This window comes from Drosophila suzukii, chromosome 3 (assembly GCF_043229965.1).
Source record: "Drosophila suzukii chromosome 3, CBGP_Dsuzu_IsoJpt1.0, whole genome shotgun sequence".
Taxonomy (NCBI): domain Eukaryota; kingdom Metazoa; phylum Arthropoda; class Insecta; order Diptera; family Drosophilidae; genus Drosophila; species Drosophila suzukii.
Window position 1 is genome coordinate 40,115,697 of NC_092082.1, and position 23,230 is coordinate 40,138,926.

The 23,230-nt window shown below is 40.4% G+C and overlaps 1 protein-coding gene across 3 annotated transcripts in view; it reads left to right on the plus strand.

Moving 5' to 3' along the window:
• LOC108015673 (retrovirus-related Pol polyprotein from transposon gypsy) overlaps positions 1–23,230 on the plus strand; it is a 98,609-nt gene that overhangs the window by 40,267 nt on the left and 35,112 nt on the right. Inside the window, exon 4 of one of the 3 annotated variants that reach the window (XM_070996343.1) lies at positions 12,502–12,790. The exons of the other annotated variants lie outside the window; for them this stretch is intronic. The gene's annotated coding sequence lies outside the window, so the exon portion shown is untranslated. Of the gene's footprint in view, positions 1–12,501; positions 12,791–23,230 lie in introns of those variants that run through there. 3 annotated transcript variants of the gene reach the window in all.

The following is a 23,230-nucleotide window of genomic DNA, read 5'->3' on the forward strand; positions in this document are numbered from 1 at the left end:
TGTTAATTTATATATATTTAAATCGTTATTTATTTAACTTATTTGTTTACGCATACAAACATACTGAAATATTATTATACCCGTTACTCGTAGAGTTAAAGGGTATACTAGATTCGTCGGAAAGTATGTAACAGGCAGAAGGAAGCGTTTCCGACCGCATAAAGTACATATATTCTTGATCAGGATCACTAGCCGAGTCGATCTAACCATGTCCGTCTCTCCGGATGAACGCTGAGATCTCGGAAACTATTGAGATTTGGCGTGCAGATTCCTGAGCTTCTTACGCAGCGCAAGTTTGTTTCAGCAGAGTGCCACGCCCACTTTAACGCCCACAAACCGCCCGAGCCTGTGACGCCCACAATTTTCATGCTAGATAAAAAATTTTAACTGAAATGTATTGGTCTCGTCAATACCTATCGATTGATTCAAAAAAATTTGGAACGCCCACTCTAACGGCCATTACGCTTAAATCTGTCTACTGCCGGTAGGTGGCGCATTTCAATCTCGCTTTGCTGCTTGCATTTCTCCATTTAGCTGAGTAACGGGTAGCTGATAGTCGAGGTACTTGACTATAGCGTTCTTCCTTGTTTTTTAATATAATCTTTTACTGTTGGGAATATAGTTTTTTTAATATTTCAGAATTTCACATTAAATTTAAAGAAACGGACGACTATATCATATAGTTGCTAAAGGAACGATAGGATGGAAATAAGGAAATAATTGTAGCTTTGTTATTTTTGTTCATATTCTCTTCTAGTCCGGTCCATATACTTGTATATTAATTCAGAATTACGATTTTAATTTGATAAAAAATCGGGCTACAATAGCTGCAGTATGAGGGATCGTAAAATTAATGTCAAAACAAGAAAAAAATCGTTATTTTTCATTTTCAGCAAAGCATATTCGCTAGTAAATTGACATGTCCTGCTTTTCGCGCAGTGTAGTTGCCGGCTAGTCATCAAATTAAGTGAAAGTCCCAAGAAAACTGTAATTCGGCTCAAAGGTTGTGTACGGTAATGGATAAGGTAACCCCACAGCGACTTCGCAGCCGCTCTTTGTTTACTTGGATGTCTTGCTGATGATATCCAAGATTGTCGAAGAACACTGAATGTTGCTGATAGAAGTGGCAGAATGTTTAAGTAAAGCAAATTTGACGATCGGCCTACACAAATAAAAGTTTTGTTTTAAATACATGCGATTTCTGTGATACATTACTACGTTACAAAATTTACTTGGGCGGAGGAAGCAACTAAGGCATTTGAAACGCCGAAGAAAGCACTTACCTGTGCGCTGGTATTAGCTCATCCAGATTTTGAGAAACACTTCAGGATACAGTGTGACGCCAGCCATGTAGGAATTGGGGCAGTTTTGTACCAGCAAGACGTAGAAAGATCGGACCGACCAATAGCATTCTTTTCGGCGAAGCTGAGAGGAGCACAACTCAATTAAAGCGTAACGGAAAAAGTGTGCCTCACAGCAGTAAAAGCCGTGGAAAGAATCCGTCCTTATGTGGAATTGACGCCGCTTAATATCGTTACCGATCATGCAAGCCTGCAATGGCTTTTGACGCTCAACCATTTCAACGGGAGACAGGCCACCGCCGTTAGCATTACAGGCATTTAACTTCAACATAGAGCATCGGAAAGGGAAAGACAACATCGTGACAGGCATGCTATCCTGGCCGAATGAAGCCGCCGAAGTAGAGTTCTTTGACTTTGAAACAACGGAGTTTGAGAGTCCTGAATATCTGGGAAGAAAAGATAAGTTTCCGGACTTACGTGTGGAAGAAGGACATCTATTCAAGAAGACACACTTCAACAGAGAAGAAAGCGATGAGTTTGAATGGAAACTGTGGATTCCTGAAGCACTGACGACGACTCTAATCCAGCAAGCTCACGGCGGCGACATGGCAATGCACGGCGACATGGCAATGCACGGCGGTATGGCAAAGACCTTAGCGAGACTCCAGCATATGTCTTATTGGCCCAAAATGGTAGTTCAAGTCCGAGAATTTGTAGCAGCATGTGAAAACTGCGAGGAGAACAAACACACAACGCATATAAAACGACCAGTGATGGGGAGGGAAGTACGTACCTGGATTTCCTAGGAAAGTATCCGCGGTCTCGCCGAGGAAATACAATGTAATTTATCGCGTTGGATCACCTAACCAAGTTTGTGTGGTTAAAAGCGATGCCAAAGGCCACACAGACAACTGAAGACAGTTTATCTCCAAGGAATTTGAGAATATGCTGGAGGAACACGGGATTACGCACATGAAGACAGGGAGATACGCACCACAATCCAATGTTTCGGAGAGAGTAAATCAATCAGTGTTAGCAGCAATTCGAGTGAACATCCAGAACGACCACACGCGATGGGATGAACACTTAGCGGACATACAAGCGTCGCAGAGGTCATCGATCCATAAAAGCACCGGTACTTCTCCGTACTTTGCCATGTTCGGACAACATATGTTTAGAAATGCGAAAGATGACTCTCTGGCTCGCAAGTTGAATGCTCTTAATGAAGCCCAATTGCCCTGATCCGAACGACAACAGCTATACGGGGAGAAAATAAAAGAAAGGATACATCAGACCTACGAGAAAGCAGCGAAGCGTCACGATTTAAAGGCCCGAGGAATTCGATACTCACCGGGACAGAAAATCTACAAGAGAAACTTTGTTGTGAGAGACTTCAACAACAATAGTGTTTAGGGGAAGATAACTAATTTGCCATATATCGATATAATATTTAAAACGCACAATAGGTTTAAATTGCGAAAAGCCGTCTTTTATTTTTCAAGATCGGAGCTGCACTAAAGACAAAAACGTAAATGCAAAAGTCGGCAGCTATTCTGAGCAGCGCTCGGCTCACAAAGATAATAGATAAACGAGATAACGAGAGAGACACGAAATCTCTGGCATGTAAAAGCTTTAAGTACTGTGGGATTCTTTCGCATAATTCAATACTAACATATTTATGGCAAAACAAACAATGGCATTTACATTTAAGCAATTTAGCTTTGGTCCTGCTCACCCACCACCTCACCTAGATTTCCACTTGCTCCTCTCTTGCAACGAGGACAAATACTCTATGCTCCATTTCCTCCAGAAGTTTTTCTGCATCTGGATCAATTGTTGCCATCGATTGAGACGAGCAGCCTTGAGATGAGTTACGTCTGGCTCCGGAAACGAATTGAAGCTCGAACCTTTTAGAAAGTGCGCCGGTGTGAGCACTTCCAAATTATTCGGGTCTTCTGAAATTGGACAAAGTGGACGAGAATTAAGAATCGCAGATATTTCGTAGACAAGAGTTCGGAGTTCATCGAATGTCAAGATTGTGGGACCGACAACTCTGTAGAAATTAAATTTCGCTGCATTGACGGCCGCTTCCCATAGTCCGCCGAAGTGGGGTGAACGGGGAGGAATAAACTTACTGTCGATACCCTCGGAGAGACAAGTTGCAGTTATGTTCGACATACTGGGTTCACTCTTGAACAATTCCTTTAGTTCTGCAAGTTCATTTTTTGGTTGATAAGTAATGAACAATTTCCAAATGAGCGGTCTTAGTTGAGAAGCAGATGTAAATCTAAATATAGCATTTGTGCGGTTGCTTGTTTCGAGCCTCAGCTTTGTAAAAAAAATGGGTCCACAAAAGTCGATTCCTGTGGTGTGAAAAGATGAGCTGGACCGGACTCGATCAGCTGGCAGACTGCCCATAATGTGTTGAAAAATCTTTGGCTTAATCCAGAAACATCTAACACATTTGTTTAGGACACTGCCCACAAAATTTCTTCCTTCGATGGGCCAATATTTTGTCTTAACGATCCAAGCAATGCCTGACGGCCATCATGTAAGAACTTGAGGTGGAAAAAGACTATTATTGACATTGTAACCGGATGGCTTTTGGAAGGATAACGGGATGCCTGGCATCGTAGTCTAAATTCGAATTTGGTAGCCTTCCTCCAACTCTCAAAAGTTAATTTAAGCCTGGGATTTAAAGACAGCTGCTAGCTCCTTTTTGGTAGAGGCTTATTGGCGTGGAGTGCTGAATTCCCTTTATAAGAATACGCGAGCCATCAATTAAATCTTGTACGGTGAGAGGACCAACTCGTCAAGGACAATCCTTGTTCCGAAAAGAGATGAAACGATATATAAGAAAACACACGCTGAAGTTTTCCAAAGGAATTTTGGTACTTGCTGTTACTTGAAATATCCTTCGCAGCCGAGCTAATCAAGGTGACGTGTCTTTGTTCGGGTAGATCGCGAAGAAGTTCCACGCTTGCCGGCCAGACTGTCGAACCCAAAAAAAAACAGTTTTAAGTCCGTCGGAACGTGGTGCCATAACATTCCATCCGTTAGTACTGGATTTGCGCCATTCTGTTGGAAACGAAAATTTTGAAGCTTAATGGTGCTTCTCTTACACGAGACACAAGTCTCCAACTCTCCCGTGTGCAGTCGCTTTATTGAACGCTCTATAAAATAAACGATATTCCACGGAAAATAACAATTATAAAATGGAAGAAAGTCTATAACCGCCTAATATACCACCAGCCCTACCCGCGAACAACACAACATAGTGCTAATAAACAAAGTTGACTCTATAAATCAGAAAATAAATTCTTGCTGAACAACAAGTGCGGTTGTGCGTGCACCATCAGTGAGAGACAATCACTAACGCTTCGGCTGGACCTGAAGCTGATAGCTTTCGTTCTTAAGCGTATAAATCGTATCCTCTTAATTAAGATAGGTTTAAAACTAGTTTACTTTAAGAAATGTATAAGATACGCATTGAATATTGAGATTGCGCCCCTAATAATCATTGATAACAACAATGCAAGATGAGGAAGTTTGCTCCATAGCTAGTGCCATGATAAAAACTATAAGTAGTTATAAAATTGGTCTAAAAATTGTTCACTTAAATGCACAAAGTTTGCTAGAGAAGATTGATGAGTTTAGATTCCTTTTCACTCAGTCTAATGTCGATGTGATATCTGTGTCTGAGACGTGGTTTGTAAATGATCTATGTGATTCGTCTATTGTTTGTGAAGGCTTTAATGTTTATCGGTCATACAGGAGGTGTTGCTATATACGTGAATGTGAAGCCGAAATGTAAAGTGGTACTTAAACAGCCAAGTGACAGTACTATCGAATACATTCTATTAGAACTTCCCAATAAATCCCATGGAAGAACCCTTCTAGGTTGCATATATAGACCGAATCGGACAATTGACTACGGGTCATTACTTAATGTTGTTTCAGACATTTCGTTGGAGTACACTGACATCATATTGGCAGGTGATTTTAACAGCAACCTATTGTCAGAAAGCCATCTCGTAGATAACTTTAAATCCCTAGGTTTGTTTCCCGTAAACGAAACGATTCCCACGCACTATAGCAGCCACTGTGATACATTACTTGACTTATTTCTTATCAATGACCCTAGCAAAATCATACATTATGACCAGGTTTCTGTACCAGCCTTCTCCAGACATGACCTAATATTTTTAACATACGACTTGACCTTTGACAGCAAAATCAATTCTTTTACGTGTAGAGATTACAATAATATAAACTACAATATAATGAATTAAAAACGGAATTTTTGTGTTGTGACTGGTCATGTATTTACCATCTTCGTCATGTAGATTGTCAATTAGAGGTTTTAACCAACAATGTCCAGTATTTGTTCAACAAGTTTGTGCCCCTAAGGACCAAGGTGATTAAGCCAATGCAAAATCCATGGTTCAGTAGTGAAATTAAAAACCTAACACGTCAGCGAGATGTAGCTTACCTCCGGTGGAAGCAATACAAAACTGATGAATTTCGAAAACAATACAAAGAGGCTAGGGTAAAAGTTAAAAAAAGATAAAATCAGCAAAAAAAGAGCATTATAACATACAATTTAATAACTGTGTTAACTCAAAAAACAGATGGAACAAACTAAAGCGGTTAGGTATTGGAAAGTGTAAGCAACAGACAGAGTCTGAGGTGGATGTCGAATTAATAAACAAAAACAAAAACAAGCAATCCGTACCTGAATACTCAACCCCTCTGTGATAATAGTTTTAGCTTTATATGTATAAACCAAAGTGATGTCCTAGCTAGTATTCTGCATGTCAAGTCTGATGCTGTTGGTCTCGATAATATGAGTCCAAAATTTGTTAATCTTTTGTTCCCCTTAATGTTGCCCCATGTTACATATATTTTTAACACGGCTTCATTTCCGTTAATATGGAAAAACGCCAAAATTTTCCCAATTCCTAAGCCAAACAATGACTATAGACCTATTTCAATATTACCTTTTCTATCAAAAGTCTTTGAAAACCTTATGTCCTCACAGATTCAACTATACTTAGCTAATAATTCTCTACTTGACGAAAAACAATCAGGATTCCGTAAGAAAAGGAGTTGTATTACTGCAATCACTAACATTGTAGAGGATATAAGACAAGAACTGGACAGTAGCTGCGTAACGTTTTTGACGCTCCTTGACCACAGCAAGACTTTTGATTCTGTGAATCATAACATTCTCTGTACCAAGCTTAGGAATATGTTTAATTTCTCAACTAATGCGACGAAGCTTATTAGGTCGTACTTAACGAATAGGTTTCAAGCAGTCGTCTTCTCTCCGGCACTTATCCAGGGGAGTGCCACAGGGATCTGTGCTAGGCCCTTTATTGTTTTTTATATATGTCAATGATCTCCCTAGTATCCTGTCTGAGTGTGAAGTACATTTATATGCTGATGATGTCCAAATATATGTTAGTAGACCCGTAACTGAAATACATGACTGTGTCCGTATAAGTAATAAAATGTTGTGGCTAATTGAAAAATGGGCAAAGGAAAATGGCTTGGGTATAAATCCTAAAAAATCGAAGTGCTTGGTAATTGGTAAAAAGCAACTTTCAACACTTTCACTCCAAAAATTATATATAAACCATACGCCGATAAGCTATGAAGTGAATGCAGTTAATCTAGGCATAACATTTAACAATACTGTATCATGGAGCAACCATATAGTCAAAGCGACAGGGCGTACATATGCTCTGCTGAGAAAATTTTCATTCTCCAAATCGTTCTTAACTGAGGAAGTTAGACTATTAATCGCCAAAGTTATCCTCCTGCCCACTCTCTTTTACGGCATAGAAATTTTTGGAAATTGTGATGCGCGGGATTTGCGTACATTAACTGTAGCTTTTAATTCAGTTGTCCGTTATGTGTTTAACTTAAGACGTTTTGACCATGACAAAATAGTGACGAGTGGAGAACCAAAATATCTTTTCAATAAACTTACCCCAGCCACATCTGTAAGAACCAAAAATTACATATGCCCTCGAATACAAACACTGTGTTCGAGAAGGCAATTTTAAATAAATGGTTTCCGGCTATGGAACAATCCACCGCACCAATACAAAACAATTAGGAGCGCAACTCAATTTTACAATAAAGTTAAAGATCTTTTAAAATACCAGTACACATAAGTATAAAAATTAAATGAAATGAAATAAAACAAAAAAAAAAAAACAAAACAAAAATAAAAATATATATATTTTAAAAACAATAATAATTGTAACTAAGAAACTACGAAAATTTGATGTTAGTCATTAATATTAATTAAGAGCGAGAGAAATTGTTTTAATAACTTAAAAATAATAATAATATAAAATATCAACTCAATGTGACTAGCGCGATAATTATAAGTGTGCACTTGTAGCGCTAGGATATAAAAATAAATAAATAAATAAAATACGATAGTTGAATCAGACCAACAGTGAAAGTCAAAGGCGAAGATGTGTTTTATAACGTAGATGAGTTCTGTCAGTAGTAATGCATCTGACAATTCCAACTTATCTATAGTTAGCGTCTTCAAAGGCGCTACCTTAGACTTTGAACATAGTAGATAAGACGTTACTGATCCGAACGCTTCTGCTCTCAAATAGATACAGGCTCCGTAAGCTGTAATGCTGGCATCAGAAAAGGCGTGCACTTGCACGGAAGCATTTGGCATCATGGAAAATCTGTGCAACTTGATATTCTGAACTGTGCGTAGCTGAGAGGCAAGCTCTATCCAAACTGAAGACATCGTTCCGGGTAATGGGTCATCCCAGCTTAGATTTTCCTTCCACAATGCCTGCAAGAATATTTTGGCTTTGACTAGTATCGGAGCTATAAGGCCAAGGGGGTCATAACATCTTGCGATTACCGATAAAACGCTTCTTTTGGATGGTGGACCATCTGGAAGCATTGGTAAGAAGTTGAATAAGAAATTGTCCGAACTTGGCTCCTAAATTAGTCCTAGAGTCTTGGCAATGTCGGTTCCGTCATGAAACTAAGAAACTTCTCCATTTGTTCTTCCGACACCCCCTCAAGAATTCTCGGCTCGTTGTAGCACCATTTGCGAATCGGAAAGGAGCCCCTGGAAAGCGAAGCTTTGACTTGCCTTCGAGTTTCCTGTACTTCTTCAATTGTATTTCCACCAGACATTAGATTGTCGATTTTAGCCCCAATGGGAAACGAAGATTCCTCATCATCAGCTAACTGGTGCATGGCGCGAATAGCCAGGAAAGTTCCAGGCTTTGTTCAATATGTGAAAGTCTCTAGCTTATAAACATCTATTTCCTCCTCAGGGCTATTCCTAAAGAGAACACACTGCAGATATTCATCTGGATGGGAGATTCGCACCCAGCGGTACATTTTGCATGTATCCCCGCAGAGTGAAAACCTGTATTGGAGAAAACGAATAAGTGTGTGGAAGATTTTTGGCTGAATTATAGGGACAGTTAGAAGCGGATTGTTGAGCGATTGACCTGAAGTACTTTTTGCCGATCCATCGAACACGACACGAAGTTTTATGCTACTGCTATCCAGCACTGATGGGGCAAAAAAAATTGTGGTGATCCTGTTGGGGTGCCAACGAAATATGGTTCAGATCGATAAATTCTTTTAGAAATGCGCTATACTGGAGTCCTTAGTATAGAATTTCTTCACAATTTTGCTTTTAATCTCTTAAAACTCGTGACTTCAAAGGAGTCACCCAGGGCATCGAATCCAGCGCTGTTTAAGAGTCGAACCGAGTATTGCCTGCTCTCTAACCGAGTAACGTTTTTCTGAAATAAACGCTCACAAAGAATATTCTCATTGGTTAGAGAAATATCGGACTGGTAGCAATTTTCTATCTCCCAAAATCGTTTTACAGCTTCAGTGAGGCACTTATCTTCCGTTTTTGATATATTCGGCTTGACTTGACTTGATCCAACCAAGTTTGGTGTTCTGCAGAGTCGGCAATCATTCAGACAAGTGAATTCTTTCCATGCAAATCAAATCAAAAACAAGGAAGAACGCTATAGTCGAGTACCGCGACTATCAGATACCCGTTACTCAGCTAAATAGAGATATGCAAGCAGCAAAGCGAGATTAAAATGCGTCACCTACCGGCGGTATGCAGATTTAAGCGTTATGGGCGTTAGAGTGGGCGTGGCAAATTTTATTTTTAATCAATCCATAGGTATTGACGAGACCAATACATTTAAGTTAAAATTTTTTATCTAGCATGAAAATTGTGGGCGTCACAGGTTTTCGCGGTTTGTGGGCGTTAAAGTGGCCGTGGCAAACTTTTTTTTGGGTCAATCGACAGGTATTGATGAGAACATTACATTTCAGTTAAAATTTTTATTCTAGCATCAAAACTGTAGGAGCCACAGTTTTGGGCGGTTTGTGGGCGTTAGAGTGGGCGTGGACCTCTACTGAAACAAACTTGCGCTGCGCAGGAATCTCAGGAATCTGCGTGCCTAATCCCAGTATTGTAACTCTCATAGTTTCCGAGATCTCAGCGTTCATACGGAGAGACGGACAGACGGACATGGCTAGATCGACTCGGCTAGTGATCCTGATCAAGAATATATATACTTTATGGGGTCGGAAACGCTTCCTTCTGCCTGTTACATACTTTCCGACGAATCTAGTATACCCTTTTACTCTACGAGTAACGGGTATAAATATTCCTGCCCCAATCAGCATATCTTTACGCTGCGATTTGTAAAATAGAGGATCTGCGAAATAAATATTTTTTGGAATATCCCACGTAGAAGCATTTATATCAAACTGCGGCTGATAATCTTTAATGGTTTATGTGACAAAGCAGTAAAAGAGGCATGATAGCAAGAATCCTGAGACTGAACGATAATATCAACTGCCTTTTCAGAGTTGACTGAAAATTCTCCTATTCCATATAGGAATGGCCAACAAAACGAGACGAAACAAAATTGAGTTGCGATGCTGAATCGAGTATAGCACGGCATGGAATGAAGGAGCCAGCTCGTTTTTTTTACAAAGACAACAGCCGTTTCAAACAACACGAAATGATCGGGATATTTGGTGCTATTTATGATGGGAGGAGGGTATGATGATGTGGATGAACATGCAATTAATGTAGATGCTTGAGAAGATGGGTCGAGGTCGCCTGATGAAGATGACGGTAAAGGCGCATGTGGGCTTGGGGTCATATGAAGAAGTGTGTGGTGCTTCATATGACAGTTTATGCAACTGCCAGACTGCAAGCCATTAAGGCACAAATGCAATTTTGTTTGCCTCTTTATAGCGCAAGCTAGGAGAAAGACCTTCCCTCAAAAAAATTACATAAAGGTTTAGTGGGATGATAATTCCTCTTCCTAGCGTTCCAGAGTTCTCGAATCTAACTTAGAAGATACGATGTTATTCGAAAATCCATCCAGAATTTGGTCTGTAGTAGCAAGCGACCTGATTGCTCGCAGATGGCATTTCATTTTATCGCTTAGATCGCGAAGACCTGCGGCAGATCCCATCTCAACACCCCTTAACCCAAATATCGCCTTTACATGTGCCTGGAAATGCAAAAGCTTGTTATCAAAACGATTATTTAATAATTCCACAGCCTTATAATAGTTCGCATCTGATGGCTCTAGCGAACATATGGTTTCCAACGCTACGCCTTCAAGGCTAGCACGGAGATATTGGAATTTTTCAATTTTACTTAGCTCCTAATCATTGTTTACCACAGTTGAAAACATCGAGTAGAAGTCCGGCCAGTCTGCATAATTTTCACAAAAGGAGGAAATTCCAGGTGCGGAAGCTTTGATCTCCTACTTGAGTTCAAGCTGCCATCTCCTGTAAAATGGCTTTGCAAGGTGGTTGAAATTGTAATGTTGTTGCGCCTTTGTTGAACAAGTAATTCTCCAGACAGTTTTGACTCGATGTCAAAACAAATAATTCCAAAATTAGGCCACGCATCATTCGATAATTCCACCAAAAAATTAATAATAAGTTTTCTGGTTAGAAAAGATTTGGTAGCCGATAATTGTCGCACAACAGATTTCACCTTGGCTCTGTACAAGTCGACTTCAATTAAAGAGCGAAGACCGATATAAAAGTCACCCTGTAGTTGCGTTACCGCCAATTTAGGCGTCAAAAATATCAACGGGTTTTCTTTTTCAGTTTATATTCCCTTTTCTAAAGGTCTTTGCATATTTTGTGGGGTATCCCTTCATTTTAATGACCTCATTAAGTCGTCTTGGCATGGATGAAACTAATGCTTCCAGATAAGATTGGTCCATTTTGTTCCACTCCTCCTGTAGCGCTGCCTTTAGATCCGTTTTCTTGCGAATCTCGCGACCCCTAATGTTTTTTTCCAGTTAATTCCATACGTGCTCTATGGGGTTTAGGTCGGGACTCTGCGGAGGTGGTTTAAGCAGGTGCGGAACATTATACAGCAGCCAGAGGCGAGTATTTAAGGCCGTGTGTTTCTGATCATTATCTTGGTAAAAGTAAAAAGATGATCCAATTCCAAGCTTATCTGCGCTTTCTTTTAAGTTCCTTTTAAGGATCTCGATATACATTTTGTGGTCCATGATTCCGTCAATGAATTCCATGTTCCCGTCGCCTGCAGAGCCCATACAACCCCAAACCATTACTCCTCCTCCACCATGCTTTACGGTCTTAATCGTATATTTTGGTTTATAGGCATCTCCAGGTCGCCGCCAAACCTTAAAACGGCCATCTGATCCAAATATATTATATTTCGACTCGTCAGTGAAAATAACATTTCTCCAGAACTCAACCGGATGACTTTTGTACGTTTTAGCGAATTCAAGTCTCTGAAGGCGATTTTTTTTTGACACGTGCGGCTTCTTGCGTGGTGTATATGAGCCAAAGCCGAATTCTATTATTGTCCTACGGATTGTTTCTGGGTGGACATCCTTATCTAGAGTTGTCTTTACAACTTCACTTATTTTTACGGCACTTTGGAAAGGTTCCTTGTCCACAATGTGTTTTATGGTGCGTTTGTCCCTATCATTCAATTTTGGTGGACGGCCACTTCTTCGAGTATTTTCAATCCGACCCTCGTTTTTAAAAAGCCCTATCACATGTTGGATTGCGGACCGGTTTCTAGACATAATTTTCGCTATTTCTGCATAGGATTTTCTTTCTTTTACGTGTAAATTTAAAATTATTTTTCTTTCCTCAGCCGTAAGCTCTTTACGCGACATTTTTGTGGCTCCTACTCAAGTTTGATATTCCAAGAATTGCACCAATGCAAAGGAAGGCGCACAAAAACATAGGAAAAAAGCGCCGTTACAATTGTCAAAACAGAACAGAAACGAGCGCGATTATTCTTAAATGTATCATCACTTTTGTGGAACAAAATGTATAAAGTTTATAAGTTTTTTTAATTTCTAAGTAAACTAAGGGAAAAAGTTGTTATATTAATTTGTAATATTGTTAAGATATCTGAAATAAACAACATGGCATCCTTACTTTTTTTGTTTATATTTTAATTAAGGAGTTATCGTTAACTAAAGTATAAATCGTCTGCTGTATCATGAATTAAGTGGCACACTGTATGTTTTTTCGACGAAAAGCACTCTCCGGATTAAGAATCAAGTCGGGGTCACCAAATGTTTAGGGGAAGACAACTAATTTTCCACCGACGATATAATATTTAAAGCGCACAATAGGTTAAAATTGCGAAATACCGTGTTTTAATATTCAAGATCGGAGCTGCACTAAAGTCAAAAACGTATATGCAACAGTCGGCAGCTATTCTAAGCAGCGCCCAGTTACAAAGATAATAGATAAACGAAATAGCGAGAGAGACACGAAATCTCTGGCATGTAAAAGCTTTATGTACTGTGGGCTTCCTTCTCTTAATTCAATACTAACATATTTATGGCAAAACAAACATTAGCCAACGACATTTACATTTAAGCAATTTAGCCTTGGTTCTGCTCTGAACAAATACGAACTCCAAGTGTTGCAGAAAAAAAACTAAATGTCGAGTCACAAAAGCGTTAGGAAATTTTTTGTACGCTTTGGAAAACTTGGACCTTAAACAATAGTACCCGGCTAGCAAACCACACTCACCAGGCATTGATCTCAGGGTTGTGGGCGGTGGCCTACGTTGAGCAGTACAACCAGCAGCACACGGACATCCTCCACTCCTGTTCCGAGACGAGCATCGAAACCGTAGTGTGCTTCTTATGTGCTATACTAAAAAAAATTCACAAATTACAAATTCATTAAAGTGGTTTACGTTACACCAGATAAAGATAGGCATAAATTCGATAAACGACCATCGACGACTCGAGAGTCCAGGGAGTCGGGCAACTGAGTCAAATTATGGAACTGGTTCCTTAACCCGGATAACTCCCAAATGATCCGAGGCTTAAGTCCGGAAAGTTTGAGTGGTTTCTGGCCAAGAGAGGATTAAAAAAAAGGAACAGCAAGGGTAATTAAAGGGCGAATATCAGTGGTAGCAGACGGTTCTGTTGACGGAAATTAATATTAATTAAATTAAGTTCCTACCCAATTATTCTGGAGAGAATAAGCCTGAATCAGGAGATATAATCTGTAGAAGGGTAAACGAAGACCAGACACCAGGGGGAGAACAAATTTTCATCAAGAAAATTTGCCACTCATACCCGGGTGGCCACAGGTTTTTATTCGATCCTAAACAAAATCTTAACAAGCTAAAAGTTAATTAGACTGATAAAATTATTTAATTATGTAACCCGACCAATTAACTTATTGCAATAAATATCTTTTTAGAACATTATTTGTTTAACTTATTTATTTACTCAAACAAAAATACTCGAAATATTATTTATTATTATTTGTTTATTTATATATACATGTTCCTTGTGAAAGTACTTCGGTTCCGTAGGTAGGCTTTATAAATGTTACAATTTAAGATAAAATTTTGAAATACAATGTGCTAGCAAAATGAATTCGTCTTCTTATAGTACGCCTTCTGGGCCAAGTTTTAACTACCCTAATCACTTAAATAGGTCAAATTTTCTCTCTCTTAAGTGATTTAACAGCTACAACTCCCTGGTTGTGGGCTCAAGTTTTTTCCATTCACCATATTAAAACCGATTCTTAAACTGTTTCACTTGTCGATTTGATCATCAGTTTTTCCAAGTAACTGGAAAGACTATTTTAATATTTCACTTCACAAAAAGGGTGTGGATGTGGATGTGTAAAATGGTAGAGGTATTTTTAAATTGTCTGCCATTCCTAAAAAATTTGATTATTATTATCATTATTATTTCTCATTTGGAACGCTTGTCCTCGCTAACATTGTTTTTGTTGGACTTTAAGTGATTTTAATGGTAGAACTTAGAGAGTTATATATAAAACGCTGTTTCCAAGATGATTTACGTGAATTTGATGACCCTTATAGTACCAAATTATTATTTATCTCCAAAATCCAAAATCCAAGCAAATATCTGCCACCATAAACAAGTACCCGTCTCACATTATGTTTGTTACATTCAAATTTACACAGCATTTAGTGAACATGAAAAATACACTTCATTTATCGCGAACATAAAACGCGAATCGGATCATGTAACTCAAAATTAGTCTTATAAAATTTGTAGGTTAATAGGTCGAATGTAACGAGTTGACCTTACAGGGATGGAGAACTGTATTTGACCAAGAAGGTACTTGAATTTACAAGTCCAGTGATTAATTTGTGAAGCAACAACACCATGGAGGGTCCTTCGTTCCTTGACGGAGTGCAGGTTTAGTAGACGCAGTCTATCCACGTTAGATGGTAGGTGACCATGTGTGTCCCAGCCTAACCCCCGTAATTCAAACAAAAGGATTTGTTTCTGTGCCGACTCGATAAGGTCTTTATACATTGCATATTGAGGGGACCAAATACACGAGCAGTATTCAAGGATTGGACGAACCAAGAAAATATATGTTTCGTGTTATAGGGGTCCTCAAATTTCTTTAACCAACGTTTGACAAAGGCTAAAGTTTGTTTCCTTTACTAACTATGATGCCACTGTGATCAGTGAAGTTTAAGTTGTAATTAAAGAAGACTCCAAGGTCTGTAACGGAATTTAAGCGTTCAAGATCACTCGACTCAATAATACATCTTGTGAGGAAAAGATTCTTCCGATAAAAGGACATAAAGTTACATTTAGTGTTTTTTAAAAACAGCACCAAAAATGCAAATTGTTCAAATGGGCATTTTCGTCATCAGCATTCATAATAATCTGAGAGGAGAGAACTACTAGAGGCAAGTCATTTATGAAAATTCCAAACAGATGAGGTCCTAGGTGGCTTCCTTGCGAAAAACCAGAGATTACGTTAATAAGGTTAGAAATGGAGCTTTTAAAAGGTACCCTCTGAGTCCGGATCTTAGTTTAATTTGTTCCTTAATTTGTATTAAAAACTAAAATCTTAACTCATTTGCTTCACCCCGAGATTCTGCATTTTTTCTTTTTGATTCGTCAACTCTTTATTTGTTCTATTTGTGTGCTATAACAAATCCAATAAAATATACGTAAAGCATACAGTGGACAGTCACAAGCATTTTTCTTATGTAAAAAAATAGTGTTGTGCACAAGTATTGCAATATAGGTGTTTCAAAACACTAATTTGAAGATACTACCTGTAAGCTCCTTTCCAAGGAGTCTAGAGTCCGTGTAAGTCAGTTGGAATATTTGACAAATGTGAAACTTCGATTCCGACAGAGCATATCCACCATCCGTCATTCGGTAACAGCTGACATGAACAGCAGTTGCTCATCAATTCAAAAGCAAATCGAGATTTTAGATCGGTGTAACTTTTTTAAAAAGTATGTTTCTTAATTTTATTTTATTCAACATAGGACAATACATTTAAACATTTCTAGTCTTATAAATCATATCCGACAACAAACCTACATAAAAATGCTGACTGTCGGAGTGCCGACGCTTCTGAATATCCCCCCATTTGGTAAGCCTCTGGCTGACGTTTCACAGCAACATGATAAATGTTTCAAAATAAGCAGTGTTGTGTCAATAAGCATTATTATTACTTACTAATTATCATTAAAATTGAAAATTTAACGCTAATAAAAACAACTCATTAATTAAAAAAAGAAAAATTGATGTATATTTAAACTTATTTGAGAATTTAATGCTAATAAAAACAGCTCGTTAATTTTTGAAAATGAAAAAAAAGTAATGAATAATTCTTGCGATCGATGTAATTTTAATGTAAAATAAAAAAAGATTATTGGAGCGACAGTCTGTTGACAAAAGACATAAATTTGACTTCGATTTATCTAATCTAACTTATCTACTTTATCTAAAGTAGGTAGGTAGGTAGGTTAGCGAGTTTTTATTATGGTAGCAGTTTGCGTAGTTCGCTCGGCTGACACTGCAAAATGTGCTGCCTGCATTGGCGGGTCAAAGTACCGTTGAGACGGTGAGTTACTGAGCGACTGGTACTGTTTCCAACTTGGCTACTGCTTGATTTGTTGGGTGCTGGTCATGTTGGGCACTTTTGGGTACGAACATTCTCCTCCCCATTGACGGGTATCCTCCATTAAGGCGTGATGTCGTTCGGCACCTAACAAATCACGGACCGTGGAGGATCCTTCCTTCAGCGGGGGAGGTTCATGTTTGTGATTAAGGTCTTTCATACCTTCTTGATATTGCTTAACACTCCCCTTTGTGATAAAATTGACATTACCGTGGGGACTAAAATGCTGCCCTCAAAGAACTTGATAATTTGGCACGTCTATGGTATGTGGACGTTCTGCAACAAAACTAAGATATTTCTTGGTTAAGTTTAGAAATGTTGAACCAAAGTCAGCCTTCTTGTAGGTTTTAAATTGATGAGAAGTCGGTTCTATATTCATCGGACTTTTATCTTTCGTTGGCTCATAAGCAGCGTTCGGTCCTGCAAATTCACCTCTGCCTTCTACCAGAATAGGCTTGATTTCCGTATCAGATGAGGTTTCTTTATTGAGATAACCTGTGATTACATAACCAAGCCTTGTGCCTTGTGCCAAAGGTTTATTAGGTCCTAGTTCAAGACGTTCACTGGTAATTACACGAGAAAATACTTCAACCCCTAAAGTTAGGTCAATGGGTCCTGGTTGCCGAAAGTCAGGATCTGCTAACGGCAGTCCCTCGGGAATATTAAGATCGGTTGTAATCGGTACTGACGGTTGGTCTGTAATGACTGTGGGCATAATAAATACCTCTAATAGTTTTTCAAACCCTGATGTACATGATGAGAGCTTTAGTGTTGATCTAATTGCTGTTGATATCTTTCCTCCGATTCCAGATATTTCAATCGGTGACCTTTTTTTAAGAGATAGCAGATCTGCCATTCTCCTTGAGATAAGATTCACCTGTAATCCACCATCTATTACAGCGCGACATGTTTATAATTGACCGTTTAACCCTTGTAATGAGACCTTGGCGGTCGCGAGCAGAGTATATCCTCCTACGTTGTCGTATCCTGCAATGGTTACTGCGCCGGCCACTGGATTGCTAGTCGGTCCTTGGTGTAACAGTGAATGATGCCGTGGCTGGCAGACTCGACTAGTGGTCGGTGATCCACAGTTTTCAACCTTATGAGCTGTAGACAAACAATTTGTGCATGCTCCTACTTGAATAATTGCTTGGCGCCGTGCTTTGGGGTCCATTTGCTGGACACGGCTACATGCTCTAAGACTATGTTGTCCTAGGTGACAAACCTTACAGCTCTCTTTGTTGTGAACTGACTGATGGCGAAGTGTTGCTGTAGGTTGAGCGCTTATCGTCTCCAGCATGCAGGCGCGCCGCTCAATAAACGTCAATACACTCCTTAACGTTGGAATTTCCGTTGGTGCATCCGCTGAATTTTCCAGCTTGAGACTGCTGGTCTAGTTTTCTTCTGATAAGAAAACACAGGATTGGATCCCAGGATTTTGTGCTGATATCGAGGTTTTGAAGAGTACTCATTGAGTATTTTATAGTGTCATGTAATGCCCTTAGTTGGCGTGAGGAACCGTCTATAGGCGTATGGTAAATAATTTTTGCTATGGCGGCGAATACTAGTATTTTGCCGTTCTGGTACCTGGCCTTCAACCGCAACCAGGTGTCGTCATAGCCACCTTGTGAGAAGGCTGTGTCTGTCAAGACGTTCCTCGCTTCACCACGAAGCGAACTCTGTAGAATATGTAGTTTTTGACTGGCCGAATATGGTTTGTTATGTACCAATTCCACAAAGAGATCATGGAACCGTGGCCAGTCTAGATAATCGCCGTTGAACTCCGGAATGCTAATTGGCGGAAGTGCCCAGCTTAAGCTCATTGGCGCGTCGTTTTCTCGTAGCAGGTTCATTTCGTATTCCTCGTATAATGTGTGGAATTGGGCTAGCTCTGCTTCTGCCAGAGCTGCGGCCCCAGGTGTGCTATCCAACTCGTCGTGGGCTTGCCTCAGTAACGCCCAATGGAGATCCAGGTGCCTTTGTAGGGCTGGGGTGACACTTGGGGCGTTCGAGGCTAATGTTAATGATGACTCCAATTCGTTGGATCTTCTCTGCAACTGTCGGCTCACCGTGTCAATTGCGGAATCTCCCTTGACTTGATCTCTTGTTGTGATCTTGATGTTGGCCGACGTTCGTCTCGGGGCCTTTGGAAGCCCGCTTCCAGTCTGCATGTTGGCCAGAAGGATATTCTGATATTTTTCGACCAGCTCCTTAAGTGCTACTAATCGTGAAGAGTACTCACTTCCACTGGGTAATGCCGCTTGCTGGACTTCTTCATCTAGGTCGCAAAACTGCTGCCAGAGATCGTTTAACTGATTTAGCTTACCGGAATAATAGCCGTCTCGGTGGCGTCGGTCGGCAGAATCCTTGCCATTGTTCTTAATGAGCTGTTGGATTTTCCCTTGCAGCTCGTTTTGGGTGTCTAGTAATCGATTGTGTAAATCGATTCTTGTGTGACTTGTTTCCTCAATGAATGAAGTAGACATATTGTATGTCTTGGAAACAAAGAATCTTGTGAAGCTGGGGTAAGCTGAGTATCCTGTGAAGCTGGATGAAGCTGAGTATCCTGTGAAGCTGGATGAGGCTGAAGTTCCCGTGACGCTGGAAGAAGAAGCGTATCCTGTGAAGCTGGATGAAGCTGAAGTTCCTGTGACGCTAGAAGAAGAAGCGAATCCTGTGAAGCTGGATTAAGCTGAAGTTCCTGTGACGCTGGAAGAAGAAGCGTATCCTGTGAAGCTGAATTAAGCTGAAGTTCCTGTGACGCTGGAAGAAGATGCGAATCCTGTGAAGCTGGATTAAGCTGAAGTTCCTGTGACGCTGGAAGACGAAGCGTATCCTGTGAAGCTGGATTAAGCTGAAGTTCCTGTGACGCTGGAAGAAGAAGCGTATCCTGTGAAGCTGGATTAAGCTGAAGTTCCTGTGACAGTGGAAGAAGAAGCGTATCCTGTGAAGCTGGATGAAGCTGAAGTTCCTGTGACGCTGGAAGAAGAAGCGTATCCTGTGAAGCTGGATAAAGCTGTGAGTCCTTTAGTGGGAAGGGGGTTGCTTGAGTGTGATCCTTTGTTGTTAAAGGATCACGTCGGGGTCACCAATGTTTGTGCCTAACCGAAGTAGACACTTCTTTTTGAATGACAAATCGAAATTAAAAAACCTGAGGAAAAGGTTTTGGGCGATAAGTCGGAATGTTAAGATAGGATATGATACCTTATAACAGACTAGAACTGCTATTTTTTAGGTGTGGGAGAAGTTTTGTCTTAAATAGTGTTGCGCTCCTAGTTTCTTTTATGCAGTTGGGAAGCTCGTTCCACGTTCTAAACGTATTTATTAAAAATTGTCTGATTGAAAGCAGAAACCTGTGTCGGATGCAGATAATATTCTTTGTTCTTGTAGATCTGGAGAATTGTAATTTTTCAAATAATTATGATGGCTCTCTGGTGTATATAACTTTGTGTAAAAAGATTATTGTTCAACTTTTTATATAATCTGCCAAGCTTATATCAAAGATCTTTTAAACAAATTGAGTTACATGGTCAGATCTATGCAAACTAAATATAAAACGCGCAATACTATTGTATGCTATTTTCAGCTTATGTTGAATTGCTACAACACAATTTACATAGATCTCTAGAACATAGACGAGTGTGGGTATTATACAAGACTTCGCAATTAGAAGACGCACACTAACAGGTAAGGAACATTTAACTAGTGACAAGGATCTTATTTGTTTGTGTCTAACCGAAGTAGACACTTCCGGGTCACACCGCGGGACAAGGGGGTAATGAGCACTTGTCGCTGGCACGGGGACGCTTTGATGGCAGGACGATCGCGTCGCGGCAATGGTAACAATGGTTACTACGATGCCGGACCACAGGCGATGCTGGAGCTGCGCTGAGGGTGAGCTAACGTGGTTAGCTGCTAGTTGAGATAGTGTATTACGAGCCCTATTCCCAGATGTAGGAAGTAGAACCTCGGAGTTAAGAGGTGTGTTGATAACTGATTTATTCTTCATTTGGTACATGTTTATATACTACTTGGAACACGGAAGTTTAGTGTAATGATTAGTGAATGAGCTATATTCTAAAGTAGGTACGTAGGTCAGGGAGTTTTGATTATGGTAGCAGTTTGTGTAGTTGGCTCGGCAGACACTGTGCTGACTGCATTGGCCGGTCAGTGTGCCGTTGAGTCGGTGAGACGATGAGTTAGTGAGACATATAATATGCTGATCAGCCATTCTCATATGCAGTGGGTGCTACTGAGCGCCTGGTACTGTTCCCAACTTGGCTACTGCTTGATTTGTTGGGTGTGGTCATGTTGAGTACCTTTGGGTACGAACATTCTCCCCCCCATTGAGGGGTACCCTCAATTAAGTCGTGATGTTGGTCAGCCCTTGACCGAATTGTATAGGAAGCACCTAACAAATCATTGACCAAGGTAGATCTTTCCTTCAACTGCGGTTTGTGATTCAGGTCCTTCACATCTTCTTGATGCTGCTTAACACTCCCCTTTGCGATAAAATTGACATTACCGTGGGGACTGAAATTGTGCTCTCGTAGAACTTGATCACTTGGCACGTCTATGGTATGTGGACATTCTGCAATAAAACTAAGATATTTCTTGGTTAGGTTTGGACATGTTGAACCAAAGTCAGCCTTCTTGTAGGTTTTAAATTGATGAGAAGTCGGTTCTATATTCATCGGATTTTTATCTTTTGTTGGCTCATAAGCAGCGTTCGGTCCTGCAAAATCACCTCTGCCTTCTACCAGAATAGGGTTGATTTCCGTATTAGATGAGGTTTCTTTATTGAGATAACCTGTGATTACATAACCAAGCCTAGTGCCTTGTGCCAAAGGTTTATTAGGTCCTAGTTCAAGAAGTTCACCGGTTATTACACGAGAATACACCTCAGCCCCTAAGGTTAGGTCAATGGGTCCTGGTTGCCGAAAGTCAGGATCTGCTAATGGCAGTCCCTCGGGAATATTAAGATCGGTTGTAATCGGTACTGACGGTTGGTCTGTAATGACTGTGGGCATAATAAATACCTCTAATAGTTTTTCAAACCCTGATGTGCCCTTTCCTTAAGAGATAGCAGATCTGACATTCTCCTTGAGATAAGATTCACCTGTGATCCACCATCTATTATAGCGCGACATGTTTGTAATTGACCGTTTGGCCCTTGTAATGAGACCTTGGCGGTCGCGAGCAGAGTATATCCTCCTACGTTGTCGTAGCCTGCAATGGTTACTGCGCCGGCCACTGGATTGCTAGTCGGTCCTTGGTGTAACAGTGAATGATGCCATTGCTGGCAGACTCGACAAGTGGTCGGTGATCCACAGTTTTCAACCTTATGAGCTGTAGACGAACAATTTGTGCATGCTCCTACTTGAATAATGGCTTGACGCCGTGCTTTGGGTTCCATTTGCTGGATACGGCTACATGCTCTAAGATTATGTTGTCCTAGGTGACAAATCTTACAGCTCTCTTCGTTGTGAACTGACTGATGGCGGAGTGTTGCTGTAGGTTGAGCGCTTATTGTCTCCAGCATGCAAGCGCGCCGCTCAATAAACGTCAGTACACTCCATAACGTTGGAATTTCCGTTGGTGCATCTGCTGAATTTTCTAGAGCAGCTAGAGACTGCTGGTCTAGTTTTCTTCTGATAAGAAAACACAGGATTGGATCCCAGGATTTTGTGCTGATATCGAGGTTTTTAAGAGTACTCATTGAGTTTTTTATAGTGTCATGTAAGGCCCTTAGTTGGCGCGAGGAGCCGTCTATAGGCATATGGTCAATAATTTTTGCAATTGCGGCGAATACTAGTATTTTTCCGTTCTGGTACCTGGCCCTTAAACGCAACCAGGTATCGTCATTGCCACCCTGTGAGAAGGCTGTGTCTGTCAAGACGTTTTTCGCTTCACCACGAAGCGAACTCTGTAAAATATGTAGTTTTTGACTGGCCGAATATGGTTTATTATGTACCAATTCCACAAAGAGATCATGGAACCGTGGCCAGTCTAGATACTCGCCGTTGAACTCCGGAATGCTAATTGGCGGAAGTGCCAAGTTTAGGCTCATTGGCGAGTCGTTTTCTCGAAGCAAGTTCATTTCGTATTCCTCGTATAATGTGTGGAATTGAGCTAGCTCTGCTTCTGCCAGGGCTGCGGCCCCAGGTGTGCTGTCCAATTCGTCGTGGGCTTGCCTCAGTAACGCCCAATGGAGATCCAGGTGCCTTTGTAGGGCTGGGGTGACGGTTGGGGCGTTCGAGGCTAATGTTAATGATGACTCCAATTCGTTGCATCTTCTCTGCAACTGTCGGATCACCGTGTCAATTGCGGAATCTCCTTTGACTCGATCTCTTGTTGTGATCTTGATGTTAGCCGACGTTCGTCTCGGGGCCTTTGGAAGCCCGCTTCCAGTCGGCATGTTGTCCAGAAAGATA